At 39.3% G+C, this 15694-nt stretch overlaps 1 protein-coding gene across 4 annotated transcripts in view; it reads left to right on the plus strand.

Annotated features, from left to right (window-relative positions):
- The window catches only part of TRPM3 (transient receptor potential cation channel, subfamily M, member 3), a 276569-nt gene that overhangs the window by 164 nt on the left and 260711 nt on the right, over positions 1-15694 (plus strand). The gene's annotated exons all lie outside the window — the stretch shown is intronic.

Raw genomic sequence — 15694 nt, forward strand, 5'->3', positions numbered from 1 at the left:
CTGCCGCTGGGCACCCGCCGCTCGGCACCCGCCGCTCGGCACCCGGCCGGGCGCGCCGCAGGCGCTGTTGCTGGAAAGTTGATTCGGAAACAGTCCCGGCTTTACTATTGATTAGCTCCCCTGCTGCCGCGGGAGCCCCTGGCGAGCACCTGGAGGTGCCACGGCCGCGTGTCTGCGCTCCGGCGCGGCACGTTTAGCTGTCGAGAAGGGTCTGCGAGGGGGGAGTGGAAGGGGAGCGAGGGGTGGTGGATGTCACCCGTGCTTCTGTTCGCCTTCTCTTGGAAAAAGCAGGCCGTCAACTTCTCGGGGTGAGGAAGGCGCCCGTTTCCCACGGCGCGTTCCTTTGTGAGCAGCCCTCCGCTCTCTGTTCTTTGGGCTTACCCAGTCCCCGGGAAACAAACACCTGAAGGTCCAGTAAGTGCTACTCGGGCCGGACCAGCTGGCGAGTGGAACAGTATGTGAGCGGACAAAGGTCGGCTGGGTTCGTTGGACGCTGGCGATGGGAACAGGGTCAGTTTAAAGGGCTAGCAGTGCAGACGCCATCAGTGAAACTTTCCGATGACGATTTTTTGTTTGTTTCCTTGCTTGTTTAAACCTCGTGGCACGCTTTTGAAGGTGTTTTTAAATGTCCGTCCCTAGGAGATAATTATTAACTATTTGAAAAAATTACCTGGGATTATAGGCAGTGGAGGGCTCTTAATCTCGGCACGCAGATTACCACTACTACTGCGTCTCCCACTGAAGCCAGTTTAGAGGCATCTGTAACTGGAAAACAAAATGCCTTGAATCAACTTTTTGACCAAAAAAAGGTTACATTAAAAGTCATCTTTGTTCTTGGAACTTCTTAATCAGATTATACAATGAAAATCTAAACAGTATAGTCAGGTCCCTTTAGGCTTCTGCACCTGTAATACGTTTTTACACAGAGCTGGATTCATGACACTAATCATCTCAGTTCATCTTAGTACTTGATAGTTTGGCTTTGAAATTAATAGGCAGCGAGGTAAAACATGGCTACCCTAACAGTGTATTAGAAGGTAATGTTTGATACAACCATTTGATTTTGTGTGGGTAGCTTTGAAATTAGGTCAGTCCTCACTAATGCAACACACTTGAACAGTAGCGTAGTGTATGATAGTGCACTTAGCAGACATATATTGCATGTAGAGTTATTATAAGTGATGCACATGTGACCATACTGTGTATCGTAACAGGTATTTGTCATATCCTGACAGGAAGGGGCTACCCTAGAAAAATGTTTCTGTCTCCAAACCAGATGTATGGCTTCTGGGAGGTACATTGTGAGCAGCTCCAAAGAACAGAAGAAAGATAAAACTTAGATTGCTGAAAAAACAAAATACAACTAAATACAGAACAAATCAGAAAGTGGTGTTGGTTCTTTCGCAAAGGCTTCCCCACCACCACCCCAGAAGCACACATTAGAATATCTGTATTCTACAAGCTGGATACATTTAGGAAAACATAATTTTCCTGAGGTGTGAGAACTCAGATGGGGGGAATCTTAATATCATTCTCAGTATCAGGAAAAAAAAAAAAAAAGTCTGCAATTATTTCTTTTTTGGCAGGCAAATGTTGCCCCCTGTGTATGGCTTCTCTTCACTGCACATTTTAAGGGTGAACGTTGCGATTAATTATTAAAAAAGCTGACTAACAGTGATTTTCTGAAGCTACAGCTATAACCTTTTAAAGCCAGATAGGGAACGGACCCTGCAGAGTTAAGAAGAGCAGGGCAAATAACCAGAAATAAGCAACCTCTGCACGGAGGTGTGTGTGAGGTGTGGGAGAGACCACAGCAAAGGATGTGAGACTCTGGCACCTTCCTGATCTGATGAGCAGAGCTGGTTGATGGGAGAAGGAAGTGTGTATATCAGCATCTTCAAGGCTCCCAATCAGCTTAAAATTTTCCTTCCAATATATACTTCTTATCTTTGTCTTTTATTTTTTAACATGTTCAAAGCAAGTGATTCACATAAGAGCAGGGTCCCATTGTCCTAATTCCCCAAAAGGTAATATAGCCAACCTGGAGGAATTCTCCTGTCATGAAGAGCTATTAAGGAAAGAGTGTGATAACAGCAGCATTAAATTACCAGATGAGCAGTATAAATATTTTCCTGTTTTTCCTCGGGGAATTTGAAAATTTTTTTGTATACAAATTCACACATCAGAAGGGTGTCTGTATTCTTTTACCTTTCGTGTCTTTCTCCAAAAAAGAAAGAAGAAATCCTTCTTTCTTCTTTTTTTTTTCCTAAATGAAGGGTGCTCCTGTAAATCCACAAACATTGGACAGGCAAGTGCAATAATCTAGGCTCATTTTTTAATTGCCCAGTTTCCAAATGGATTAAATGGTCCTAAGGGCTAATACAATATTGTTTCTCAGGAGACATCCAGTAGACCCTTTTTTATACAGCCTTTCTGTGCAGAGAATGCCCTCAATAACAGAATAAACTTTGCAACAGCTGATATGTAATGGCACATTTTTATTATCCGCTTTATCTATGGTTGCCAAACTCTATTTCAATGTACACTGTAGCTTTATTAAGAGTAAGAGAATATAAAGTATCGCTGCGTCTTTGTCATTTCCGTGTTTTATTTTAGTCTACCAGAACAAAACAACTAAATGACACCATTAATAAGGATACACCTTTGCCTGAACTTGTAAGAATGAGAGATAGCAGAGATTTCCTGTTTTACACATGAAAAAAATCACTGTGGCATGACCTGGACCTTAGTAATAAACAGAATGAACTTTTTAATTAATTCCATATCTTCTCAATGAGAAGTTTAAAGTTCTTATCCTGTGGATATAATTTTAAGTGTAGCATCACTGCTTTCACACTGATGGATCTACATAAACATTGGGATCTAGGACTTGGATGGAGACCTCTTACTTTGTATTACTCACTAACCAATCTACAGGATTCTCTTGAAATGACTGGTTATAAATAAATAATAAAAGGTGTTACTCTGCAGGTAGGCTATGCTCTTATTCCATTCCGTTGAAATGGTGTGCAGCGGTCAGTTGCCTGAACTGACATTTGATATGGCTTTGGCCACAGTGGTCTCATTTGATTTAAGTAAACTAGGATCATCTGCAGATACTGTGCAGCTTTGCTCCCTCTGCTTTTCTTCCAGGCGTGTGTTCCTGTTCTAACTCACTTCACTAATACCCTCATGTTTAGGTATGGTTTTATAATCCTATTTTCTCAGTTTTTCATTTTCTAACAGGCACATAGAGTACTAGCAGCTGTATTTGAAGTACAGATTGAAACAAATTATCGGAGAACATTTTTATTACTTGTGTCATCACTCATCCTTCACTGCTCCCATTTTTCCCCCCTAATAAATATTTCCTGTAGTATGTTCCACGCTGGTACTTTTTGTAGTTGTTTCGATATGCTTAAACATACGCTAACGCACCATCTAATGCCTTCCCATCTGAAGTAAGAGGATTAAGAAGTGCCTTGAGCACATGTGCAGAGACGGTGGCTTTGTGCAGAGTGGGGAACTGTCATTCTCCTGAGACAGTCAGGTTAGTTTCCAGAAGTGGGTTTCCAGCAGTGACTTGTCCAGCTTCTGTTTCTCTACCTGAGTTCTGAAGCTTGTTTCTTTGTATGTTTGGCCTAGGTCTTCTTAATACTTTTTTATTTCTTTTAAGGAAGGGCTAATATTAGTGGCAAGGAGTCCTGATCTACTTTGTGCCATTGTGTATGTAAGAGCTATTGTTCCAGTCGCAGAAAGCTCTCTTAGACACATTTCTGTTTGTTTTGCGGTGGAAGAGAGTTTCTGAGTCTCCACATGTCGGAAGAAGAGATTGACTCCCAGGAAAGGAAGCCAAGTCCAAATGGCAGGATTTAGAGAAAACACACATTATAGAACAATGTTCTATGGCCTTAAAAAATTAATGAATGACATCATACTAAACACTTCACTCAGAGGACCCTGTGCCCTCGGAGTGAATGCAGATGTTGAACTTCTGCTTGGGACAGGTATGATACATGTCATGGGATCAAGGAATGAACAATATGCTAAAAAAACCCAACTGAACTGAGAGTAGACAGAGGACTGAAAAATAAAAGGTCTGTAATGTGCAATAAGCGTGACACCACAGATTTAGAGACATGCGTATGTAGAAGTACTGTATTAAACATTTGGAAAGCAACAAATTACCCAGTCTGTTTTTTCTTAGTAAGACCACTATAAATTTTTTGTAATAAATTTGAATTGCATGTCAGTAAGTAGACTTGGAAGGCAGAAACTTTGGAAGGGCCAGAGGAAGGGAAACAGTGTGAGTCAGAAGAAACACTGGAGAAAATGTTTTGGCTCATTTTTCCCAGCATACGGCTGAGTGAAAATGCCTGCTCAGCTCTACCAAAAAAATACAGAGAACATTTACCCAACCTGGGCAACAACCTATCTAGCTCCAGGAACTCCCAGAATCTTAAAGAGATCAGACACTAAATTTCTTACCAAACGAGAAACTAGATGTTATTTTTGTTAATTATTTTTATTTGATTGCCCTACCAAGAATGCAAAAGGTAACCCAAGAGAAAACTAAAAAGCTAAAAAATGGTTCATTAGAATGAGACACAGTCTTTTAAGTGTGACAATATATACACATGAAATTCTGGCTAGGCTGAAATATGTGAAATAAAAGTGTGGACAATATTTCTCCTGCTACAGCAAGTCTGGTTATGTGCATAAAAAAAGGTATCTACAGGAATAAAGACTGGGAAATATGTGGCAGGCTTCATTAAGGCACGTGGTGAAATATTGCACTGTTCAACAGCTTAAATCAGCTAAATTCTCATTGCTATTTGATTACCAAATGCAACTTTATTTCAGGATACTTTTTAAAAAATCTCATTTGGTAAACTAAATGAAAAATTTGCTTCTCCAGAATGATGGAAGAATGAAATATGTTCTTTATAAAACAATAAATATTTATGCTTCTGAACCCTCTACTGTGAGAAAAAGTGACTGTAAGAGAGAAGAAAGCTATATCTTTTGGAGCTGATTTTATTCCTCACGTGGATTTGAAAAAAAAGGTTATTGGACTGATAGAATAGTCCTATAACTCAGGGAAGATACTTCTGATAAATAATTTTTAAAATTACTTGCAAGTGGATTTGTGTGCCGTAATCATGAGATAGTAATGTTAGATTGTGTTATGGTCTTCAGAAATGGAAGTGTAAGCTTTTAATGCTATTTTTTTCACTATCAGTGAGAAAATGAGGAGAAAGCTAGACACAAAGACAGTCAAAATGTGTAGAGTTTTTTCTCTTAGTGAGTCTTTTGATGTCCAGTTGGCAGTGGGGTCTCCTGGTTTTTCACTGTTTAATAGTTAAGAATTGATTCTGATTATTATTTTAGTTGATTTACCATATCCACCTTTCAAACTGCAATAAAATGAGAGGGCAGGTTTACTAAGTCTGGATTGAAAAACTGAGATACTTGGAACAAATCCTAATGCATACTGTTATCATTAGTGAGCTGGCGCACTAAATGTTTCTGGAAGTAATATGCACATTACCGACAGTAAAATGAGGGTAGTAATTTACCTGTGCCTGCACTCAGCTGCTTACTGACTTAAATTGTAATAACGAATGAGCCACCGCTATGCTTCCTTCAGGAGGGTCTGATGCATTCTGGGAAATGATGACAGTTCAGCCCATAAGATAAGACTGCCTAGAACACAGGCATGTAGAAAATACCAGTCAATGTAACTATTTTCTTGTAAATAGGCTAATAGAGAAAGTAGTCACACCTGTTGGTATGGTGGGATGCTGTATTTGGTATGAATGACAGGTGAGTTTTAAGAGTGCATATAAGTTCTGTTCAGAAAGAAATTATTTGATAAACAAACTTCTGTTTTCCTGCCAGAGAGGTCATAGTTGTATCTATTACAGTTGTAATAGATGTAGCATGGTTTTGATTCGAATTCACAGATTTTCTGGGCGCATTATTTGTTTAGCAGCCCAAAAGCCATCTTACCAGCAAAGAGAAAGATTCTGCTTTCTGTTGCATGTTCTGCTCCTGTACCATCAGTTTCATTATTTAGGGATGGCAGGAAAGAGACTTGGCTAGGGCACTGCTGTGTCTTTGCAGTCTCCTGCTTTATCATCAAGAAAATAATTTAACACCCCAAATCAGGGTAGCAACATGTGTTGCAACGTAGCTTCATGGCACCTTTGCACAGGTATGCTTGCATTACTGCTGCTCAACTGTTAGCTGTGCCTCTAGTACTTTACATTTTATAACAAAGTAACGGTGGCGTGGTGAAGACATTTTGCAGCTGGGGTTGAAGAACTACTAATATGCCTTTTGGGAGTTGCAAATTCCCAAAAGCTGCTTATTTCTTGAAGTCATGCTTCTCACCAACGGTGAGATGAGCTTATCCTTCTCACATGGCAACTGGGCGTGTTCACGTGTAAGGAGTTTCTGACAGATTATGTCAGTTCATTTCTTCTGAAAGTGAAGGAAATGGGGAAGCTAATAATGATTTTTCCTTTTTTATATACAGAAGCACTCATTTTGTGAGGTTAATTCTTTGGTGCAGTGTACATTTTTAATGTGATCTAAGGTGAATCAGAGCTTGTTAGCAGTTTGCCTTATTGACTGAATCTTTTCCATGAATATGACTCAGGTTGGTGACCACTGACTTGGAAGTGGTGTAGCAGCAAATCAGTCTCCACAACAAGAAATATTATCCCAATTAAGAAAAAAGAAAGGGAGAGATGAAAACAAAAAGCCTAGCAGTAGAAGTCATGTTTCCATGTGATAGCCTACATGTAAAAGAGATTAGACACATCAGTGCCATTTTGAAGGAGGAGGCTGTAGGCTACAAATTTCATGTAGAGGGAAAAAATGATGTTGACTTTCAGGGAAAGGCTGTGTAAATGCAAAGTTTCTTCTTTTAAACCGGGAATTTTAGAAAAAAAAAAGGCTTTTCTTTCTAGGTATCTCACCGCCATGTGAGTGCTTTTCAAAAAGAAGTGATAGAAAAAGTAATATTAAATTTTCAGTCTTGATGCAGCAGCTAAGGTACAAAAATACCTGGTTGTTTTAAAGTAAGGATCCTGCAATGGCTACAGGTTTTTATCCTCTTGCACATCAATATTACCTTACAGTGTTTTTCCTAAATCCAGCTGTTTCATTAGTGTCTTTACCTTCGTCTTAGAAAATAAAGTGGGGTTTTGCTGCCTTCTATGCCACCTGGCCAGAGGGCTACAATGATGAAGGTGGGGTATCAGAGAAGTCATCCAGGTTTGTCCACATTTCCTGCACACAGGACTTGCCTCATAAATGATCTCTGCTTCCCATAAGGCTCAGTCTTTTCAGATTTGAATACTTACAGGAGTTGGCAAGTGGCTTCAACTCCCACTGGCCTTTGCAAGAATTGATAATATATGAAACACCTATCAGAAAGTAAATGCAAGTTTCCTAATCTGTGACTGCACGAGAGATGCTTTATGCTCTTGTTTCCAGACAAATTAAAAAAAAAAAAAAAAGGCATTTTTGATGTATATTAACAGACTAGAAAAACATTAAGGCTGGTTCTGAACAGACACTTGTTTTAAAAATAATTGTAAAATGCTACTAAGTACAGAAGTCATCCAAGCAAGAGGCTATAAATACAATGATTCTTAATGTGTTAGTGGAATCCTGTATTAACAGCATAAAATTTTAATGTTGTTCTGCAATACTGTTCCTTATGTTTGAAAGGGTGCTATGTGAAAAATTCAGAGCACAAGACCATAAAGTGAAGCTGAGTGGTTTTATTCCACCTGAATTGCTAACAAGACTATGCTACAGTGTAAAAAGGAATGCCCTTGGGGCTCTCTGGAAATTTTTGTCAAAGCCGGTAATAAAGCATGAAATAAAATCACTTCATCGAAAATATCTTTCATCCCCCAAGTAATATGATGACATGAAACAGTCTGACAAAGCGCTTTTAGCAGTGTCAAGGAAGATACTGGAGAAAATGTTAGGATTCTTGTAATTAAAACAATCATCAGGCTGATTTTACATTAGTGAGAAGGTGATTGAGTGAACATTGTCTTGAACATTGTCTTTCAGTTGCCTTTTTCTTCACCTGTTGTTAGTAGATGGAGAGGGCAGATGTAGTAACTTACAGAGCCATCATAATTAAGAATTTAAGGAGGATGCATCACATTATTTTGTTATGGACAGATGCCATTTTTTGAACTTTGTGGTTTATTGAATCAGCATGGCATGTTGCTGCTGGGTCTGTTGTAATGCAGTATCACACCTCAGTTTCCCAGTGTTTTGGCTCGATGTGCATCTTTGCACACAGCTAGAAAGAGAGACTAAAACTACAACTGGGTAAACTAATTACAGGATACCTTGAGGACTTCCCAGACTGACTTTTCTATGATTGTATGTTGAATTTTCTAAGTTTTCTGAATTGCAGAAGGCATTTTCCAAATACATTCTTGTTCAACTTTTGGGTTTAGTACAAATTACTAGGTGGTGTCATATGCAGGAGGCTGTATTTGATGAAGTGTTTCTGGCTGCAATTCTGTGTTATCACATTAAAACTGTGAAGATCTGCACAACATAGCCATAATACTACTGCTTTTCTCAGGTTTTTTTCCTACATTTCTGCACACCTCCCAGCTGGCCCTTTTCCTGAACTGCATCACTCAAAGCAGTTTTCTCACATTTAGCTGTTTAGCCTGTACTCACAGAAGCAATAGTGGTGCCAGGTTACGATGGCAATAATGATAACAAATAATTTGCTACATGCAATCCAATGACTGAGCCATCCAAGGAAGGGATCAACTCCCTGTGCCTGAAGGACAGGTAGATCAGGCATTAAGATTGCCCAAAATGCTCATTAAGAGCACAGCAGTAGGTAAAGATAACCCTTTGGTTTTGGATGTGATGGCTGTAATTTTTGTATTGTCTTTGATATATCTGGTTGCAAAGTAATACTGCTTGGAAGCAAAATACTTTTAAAAATTATTGAGTTCAAAACCAACTTTGTCTTAAAAAAGAAGATATTGATTTTTTTAGAGGTCCTACACTTACCTTCTCCTGTGAGAACAGGGTAAATTGGGATACATTGTGAAAAGAGACCCCCAAGAGTTGTTTATTCTATCCTGTCACTAGCAGGACTACTTCAATATGCATAATTTCTTACAGGTGTTTGTCTAAGTTCCTAAAGCCATAACCCTCATAGGCGATCTTTTACAGTGACCCTATCTGTGCATTGGAAATATTTTTCTGTGGTGTCTGCCTGGGTCTTTCCTGCTGCACTTAAAGTCTATGATTTCTTGTTTTGCCCACTATGAGCAGAAGGGACAGATGTGCTTAAAAATTCTTGTGTTGTGTTTGGAAATTGGCAAGTTTAATAGATCCGCTCATGACATATGGCTCTTTGTCATCTTCCAACATGGATTATTAGATTATTTATTCCACTGTTTCCTCCACAGAAGTTAGACTGAGATTCCCTTGCTGCTTGCTTTTTTCTCTCTTTCTCTAGCCTTCAGGTGTCTTACTGGAAAGGCCAGCAGGGACATGAGGGACTTCTACTCAATCTTCCATGCTAATCCTAGCTCTATAAACTGCGGAAGGGTTGATAAGGAAACAGAAGGTATCACAACCCTCCTTCATTTCTGTCTCCTGAAGAGACTAAATAACATTTCTCTTAAATTGCCTACAAAGTCTTTCTGATTTAACTGACTTTACAAGAATGTGAGGTGACTAACAACTATCCGTCTTCAGGGAGAGCTTGGGGGGGGCACAATCACTTTCTATTTGCATGGTAAAAATATTCTTTCTATTTCTTTGCATAGTAATAAAACCAGTGCTTTTTTAATGGTCACATTAGCAAAGAAATTTTAAAACTTAATGTGAGGGACAGTCAGCAGCACAGTACTTACTAAGACACTGATCTTCAAGCATATATGCTACCTTTATTACATACAAATGAGGAAATTTAATGTTTCTGTGCATTTCTCTGGAATAAAAAGTTGATTTTGATCCTTGTAACACAAATTGAGGGTGGGGGAGGGGGAACAAGAAAGGTTTTCAGAGATATTCTAGTGGGAAATTAAATGTGATCAGGTTATTTTATCTTGATATATGTGATTATTTAAGAATAATTTAAAGATAAAGATCTGATCTATCAAGCCAGAAATATCCTGTGCAGTTTCTTATTAATGGTAACTGTGGGAGCTTTAGCTTATTCACAATGGGAATAGTAAATTTTTCAGAGGATTGCTTCCCCTTAGAAGCTTCGGACTGCTATTACTAACATTCATTACTAACATCCAAGGATGAGGTTTTTTCTTTTGATTACTTTTATTTCTTAAGTAGTGCAAATTTCCAGTTTTATTTAATGTTCAAAAAGTCTCCAGTGTTACTAAAATGTCCCATGATGAAATGGACATCTGTGGAGTTAGAACAAATGAGAAGAACTACTTGTTCACCCAATATTGCTGTCTGCCAGGGATGTGACTACAATAGGAGGTCTTTAAGTACTGAAACTGAGAAAACTGTTTGCATCAAATTATCTGACAAATGTAGCATCTCAGTGCCATGAAATATGTTAGCACAGATAGTTTTCATTAATTTATTTAGGTCTCATCTGAAATCCAATTGAATCAATGGAGACACTTGCACCGATTTTTACGGGGGCGTGACCCTTATTTGCCAGATCACAGAGCTTGAAGCTTTAAGCAGAAACACTGCAATAGTTCAGGATATGTATAATGTACATTATGTTATTTTGATTCAAGACTGGGCATGTGTTCAGGTATCTCTGCTGCAAATAGTTGTGTGCATAACTGATGCTGCAAATTTTTTCCATATCAAATCCCAAGTCTACTCTCCCCTTAAAGTAAATGAGGAAAGCAAAAAGCTGAAGTAAACTACTTAATATGATTAAATAAATATGAGTGGCTGCAGAGGAGTGTGTGGAACATTGAATAATTAAATTGATTAGAAAAAAAATGCTTTTTAATTTTCTTTGAGCAATGAGGATATGCTCACTATCCATGGCAGTTCTAGCCCTTGTTTGCATTGATGCAATCACAAAATGACATTTTATTACACTTAAACCACATTAATGGTGGAGTATTTTCTCCTAGTGCCTTAGAATTGCATAGTGAAGTATTCTACTTTAGCTCATCTTGTGGAATATGCTTTATTTGAGTACCAGGGTGATCACTTAACATGACATTGCTTCAAGCCTTGATAACTGGATTCTTTGTGATAGTCATCCCAACCCTAATTCTACTCTTACCACTTGTTAATAAATGTTCATTTTGAAAGGCAGAGGTCATTTTATGTCAGAAAGCATTTCTCCCCAGTGGTGGTTCAAGCTTGGTTCATGTGACAGTTGGACCCCAGTTCTGGGACACGCTCTCTTCCTTGGCCTTAGCCAAAGCAAGGTTAATACTGCAACACCATCTGAACTAAGCTGCCATGTGTCTCTTCTCCCATATAATTTCTTCCTCATGTCAAAAGGCCATTGCATGCACTGGATGTGTATGTATAGTCTAGAAAAAGGTCTCTTGCAGATGAAAAATCCGAGTTTGGAAGCATCTATTGTGTATCATAAAGAGTAAAAACTAGCATTAACATCCTCAAAGTTGCTTTTTATGCCTTATTTTTGTGTATTCAGAATTAATATCCCTTGACTCTAGATTGATTTTTCAGAAACCACTGAGGGAACATTCTCTGGAAATAACTGTCCCAATACAACCAGAACAACCCATTATCTTGTTTCCTGAAGCTGGAGAACTCAAAATTGCTAAGATGAAGGACTTAGAATGTGTCTGTATCAAAACTGCTCCATTACAATTTTAGCTTTTTCTGTATTTCCTGTTCTGTGCTTCTGTGATGCAACAGGCTATGACTGAATTTCATGTTGAGGTCTTCCTCAGATACTCAAATTAGCTGTCATTAAAACACTTGCTTCCTGCTGTGGGTGCTTTCAACTTTTCACTAAAAGCCATAGGCAGCATAACATAATGCACTTGTTTCGGTGCAAAAAAGAAAGATTCAGTAAGGAATGAGATACCCATAATTAATTCAGGTAGTTGATATGTGATCTGAATACTCTGTGAATACATAAATGCTAAAACACATCATGCTTAAAGCAGCAATTATTATTACATCCCACTTGTTTGGATTACATACATATTAGTAGATCTCTGGTCATACTAGATTTTTTTTCAAATTCCATTCATAAAAATGGTTTGTTTAAAAATGAAAAATTGAAGTAAGATAGCAACAGAAGTGATTCATCCCCTCTATTTGTGAGACCACATCTGAGTGCTGTGTCCAGTTCTGGGCTCCACAGAACAAGAAGCATATGGACATGTTGGAGTGAGTGTGGTGGAGGCCACTAAACTGGTCAGTGAGTTTTGCACATGACATGCAAGAGAGAGCTGGGTTTGTTCAACCACAAGAAGGGAAGGTGGAGGAAAAATCCTGTTTCTGACTTTCTATACCTAAAAGCAGGGTACAGAGGAGATGAAGCCAGAGGTTTTTCAGAGATGCAGAGTGTCAGGACAAGGGTAATGGAAACAAGTCACTATAAGGGTGTTTAAGCACTGAAAGGGGTTGTCTGGAGAGGCTGTAGAGTTTCTGTCCTTGGAGATGCTTGAAATTGAGCTGTATGGGGCCTGAGCAGTCTGATCTAACTGGAGCTGTTTGGCGAATTCTGTTTACCTGATTTGATATAGTTTGCAAAATGGAGCAAAGACTGTTAATCTTCAAAGCAAATGTTCTTGGTTTTGCAGGTGTCTCTTCTGTTTTAAATGTGAGCAGAGATATATTTTTAAACATTTTCTTAAGCTGTGCAGAAGAGTACTGCAGCTGTTAGGCTGTTATCACAGGAGCTTCTTAAATTCAGGAGTTGTCAGAAGAGTCTTCTGATGTTACTCTCAATGCTTGGTGGCAGCAGTATATCAAGGGTGAAAGGTGACAAACTTTGTATGTATTCTGTGGAAGTGGGACAGAGTGCTTTCTAGGTACACATTACATTGCAATTATGTTCTGTAGTTGGTTTTGCTGTAGCAGCTTTGCAGCTGAGTGTCTCACAAATTTGTTTGGAAGGCTGATTGTATCACGATTGTAGAAACTGATTTACAGCAACAGGCAGCTTTCAGAAAGTTGAGACAGCCATTGTGTCTCTGACTCTTAGTATGCTAGTGGATGAGCTAGCAATTTATATCAGCTACATGCTGTCAAGCTGTTTGTTATCTGTGACCTACTTCATTTCAAACTGAATATTTACTTGTTTATGCACAGTTATGCACAGTGGGGCTATCAGTCATTTCTTTGGCAGGACTTGTTTTGATAAGTCTTTATGAATAGGGCTAGGCACCACTGACAGCTATGGTGGAGGAAGCATCCCCAAACATCCTGAAGCAGGGTTTTGTCTTCAGGCTCTGGCTATCTCCTTCCCAGAGAGAGGTACAGGGACCTGATTTTCAGTTAACGATGAGGTTGTGCTGCTCCAACCATGCCCACAAGGATGATAGGAAAATGGTGTGCAGGATGAGGAAGGACAAAGTGTCTGGGGTCTCCTGTGTTATGGGTCCCCTTTGGATGATCTTGCTATCTACAGCAGAGGCAGTTGTTGATGTGAGGTACGGCTGGGTAGAAACTTGTGGCCTTTGAGAGGCCACAAAATTGTGGGAGCCAAGTCTGACAGAGGCCTCAGCCTCTGGGGCAGGTTAGCCCTGGTCATCTCAACAGCAATGGCCTCAGTCAGCCCTAAGGTGCAGTGGGCTCACTGCCCTACACTCAGTTTCCACAGACAGCTTCATGATTTGTATGGTAGACCATGGCCATGGACACAAAGTCACAGTCTCCAGAGCACTGCTCCAGGGCTGTGCATGAGGATTTGCAGACAGGGATGGCTTTGGGGGCAGGAGGTGTTACAGAAGCTTGAAGGCATCTGTCCAAACCCCCAAGAAGCTGGAGAAAAGAGGTCACAGAGGAGGATTGCATGGAAAGAAGGTTTCAGGCTCGGCAGGGCAGTCAGAGCTGAAGGCCTTGGACAAACACTTGCATGGGGATGCAATAGTGATCGATGTATTCATATATATGCTCATACATGTCCTCATAGTCATAGTGCTAGCTATGACTTTGCACCTTAGAATGATTGTGGGTACAGTTTGAAGAAGGCTATTTCATGTACGAGATCAAAAGTATAGCTGTTAGTCTTGTCTTATAAGGAAAATAAAATCTGTATCCACCAAAGGCATGTTTGCACTGCAGAGGGAACAAGAAGTCTTCAGAAGTCTCCGCCCTGCTCATAGCTCTGTATTGAGATACTGAAACTCAAACCTTCTGACTCAAGATGGTTTCAGATGCTCTGGAAGAATTATCTCCCTTTCCTCTTCCTTCTGTGTTCCCAGGAATTGTCAGAGGCTGTTTTCCTTTCTTCTCCTCTCCTTGAAAGATGAGCTAGTGACTGTACCCGAAAGCAAAGTATCAACTGACAGTTCTTCTGAAGGATCTGTGAGGATCCTTTCTGAAGTACTGTAGTAGCAACACCTGCATGTCTTTCCAAAGCGAGAAGATCTAGTCAGATAATTCCACTTCTGAAGCATGGAAAATTAATCACCTGTTAAGGTTATGCAGCTATATCCAGCCAGATGACATGTTAGTTATTCACCAGTTATTCACTGGGCCTTGGGCATCCATGACACTTTGAGCGCTGCTGTTTCTTCCCATTGGCATATGAAAAAGGGTTTTGTGAGGATTGGAAGTGTTTTAATTAGAACTAATTCAGCTAAATATAGAGATCTACGATATACTTAAGGTCAGATCATATGATTTCTTTTCCGAATGGCTTTGAATTCTTTAAAAATATTAAAAATGGATCTCTTTTTGTAAAAAAAAAACCCACCACATTTTCTCAACAGGAGGTGGAAACAATAACTCATTGCAGTGAATTAGAAGGATGGTTTCCTCCTCCGTATTTGCATGAAAACGGAGTTAGAGAAATATTGTTTTTCTTAGTAAATATATGGTCTGTTGAATGACAAAATATAGCAGTTCTGGAACAATTAAAGTAAAAAAAAATATTAGATTTTTAAGTTACTGTTTGGATCACTCAGTGTGTTTAAATATGATGTGCTCTATAGCCATTATTCCCATTGACAACTAGATGCCTAAGAAACATCATATTCACCTCTCAATATTTTACAAACCCTTGTTTGGATTTGTACTCAGGAAAAGTAGTGGGACCCCGGAACAGTTCCTTCTCAGTTTGCAATGCTTTCACATTATATGAGCCAACATATTTAAGGCTTAGCAATTGACCAAGAAATCTTCAAAGAGAACTCAAAAGAAGAAAGACGGTAGCATTAATGATTCAATAGGTGATTCTATGGGTTGTGAGCCAGTGAGCTGAACCAATACTTCAATATAGTGTTAGATGGACTGTATAGCTTTTTTTGATGAAACGTAAAAAGTAAGCTTACCCACAGTTACGTCTTGGGCAAATTTACTCTTTTGCATATTACCTATGTAATTTGGGGTGGGCATGTATTTGCCAGCTTTGAATGACCTGTATTTCATTGGTAAGAAAGTTTACCTAATCATCTGCATATTCCAACCCAGACCTAATGCTTTCTTGTGACAGAACACATGGTTTGCACGGATAATTTGTTCTTTGTTCAGGGTT

This window comes from Haliaeetus leucocephalus, unplaced genomic scaffold, assembly GCF_000737465.1.
Source record: "Haliaeetus leucocephalus isolate CR32 unplaced genomic scaffold, Haliaeetus_leucocephalus-4.0 Scaffold251, whole genome shotgun sequence".
In the NCBI taxonomy this organism is placed as follows: Eukaryota; Metazoa; Chordata; class Aves; order Accipitriformes; family Accipitridae; genus Haliaeetus; species Haliaeetus leucocephalus.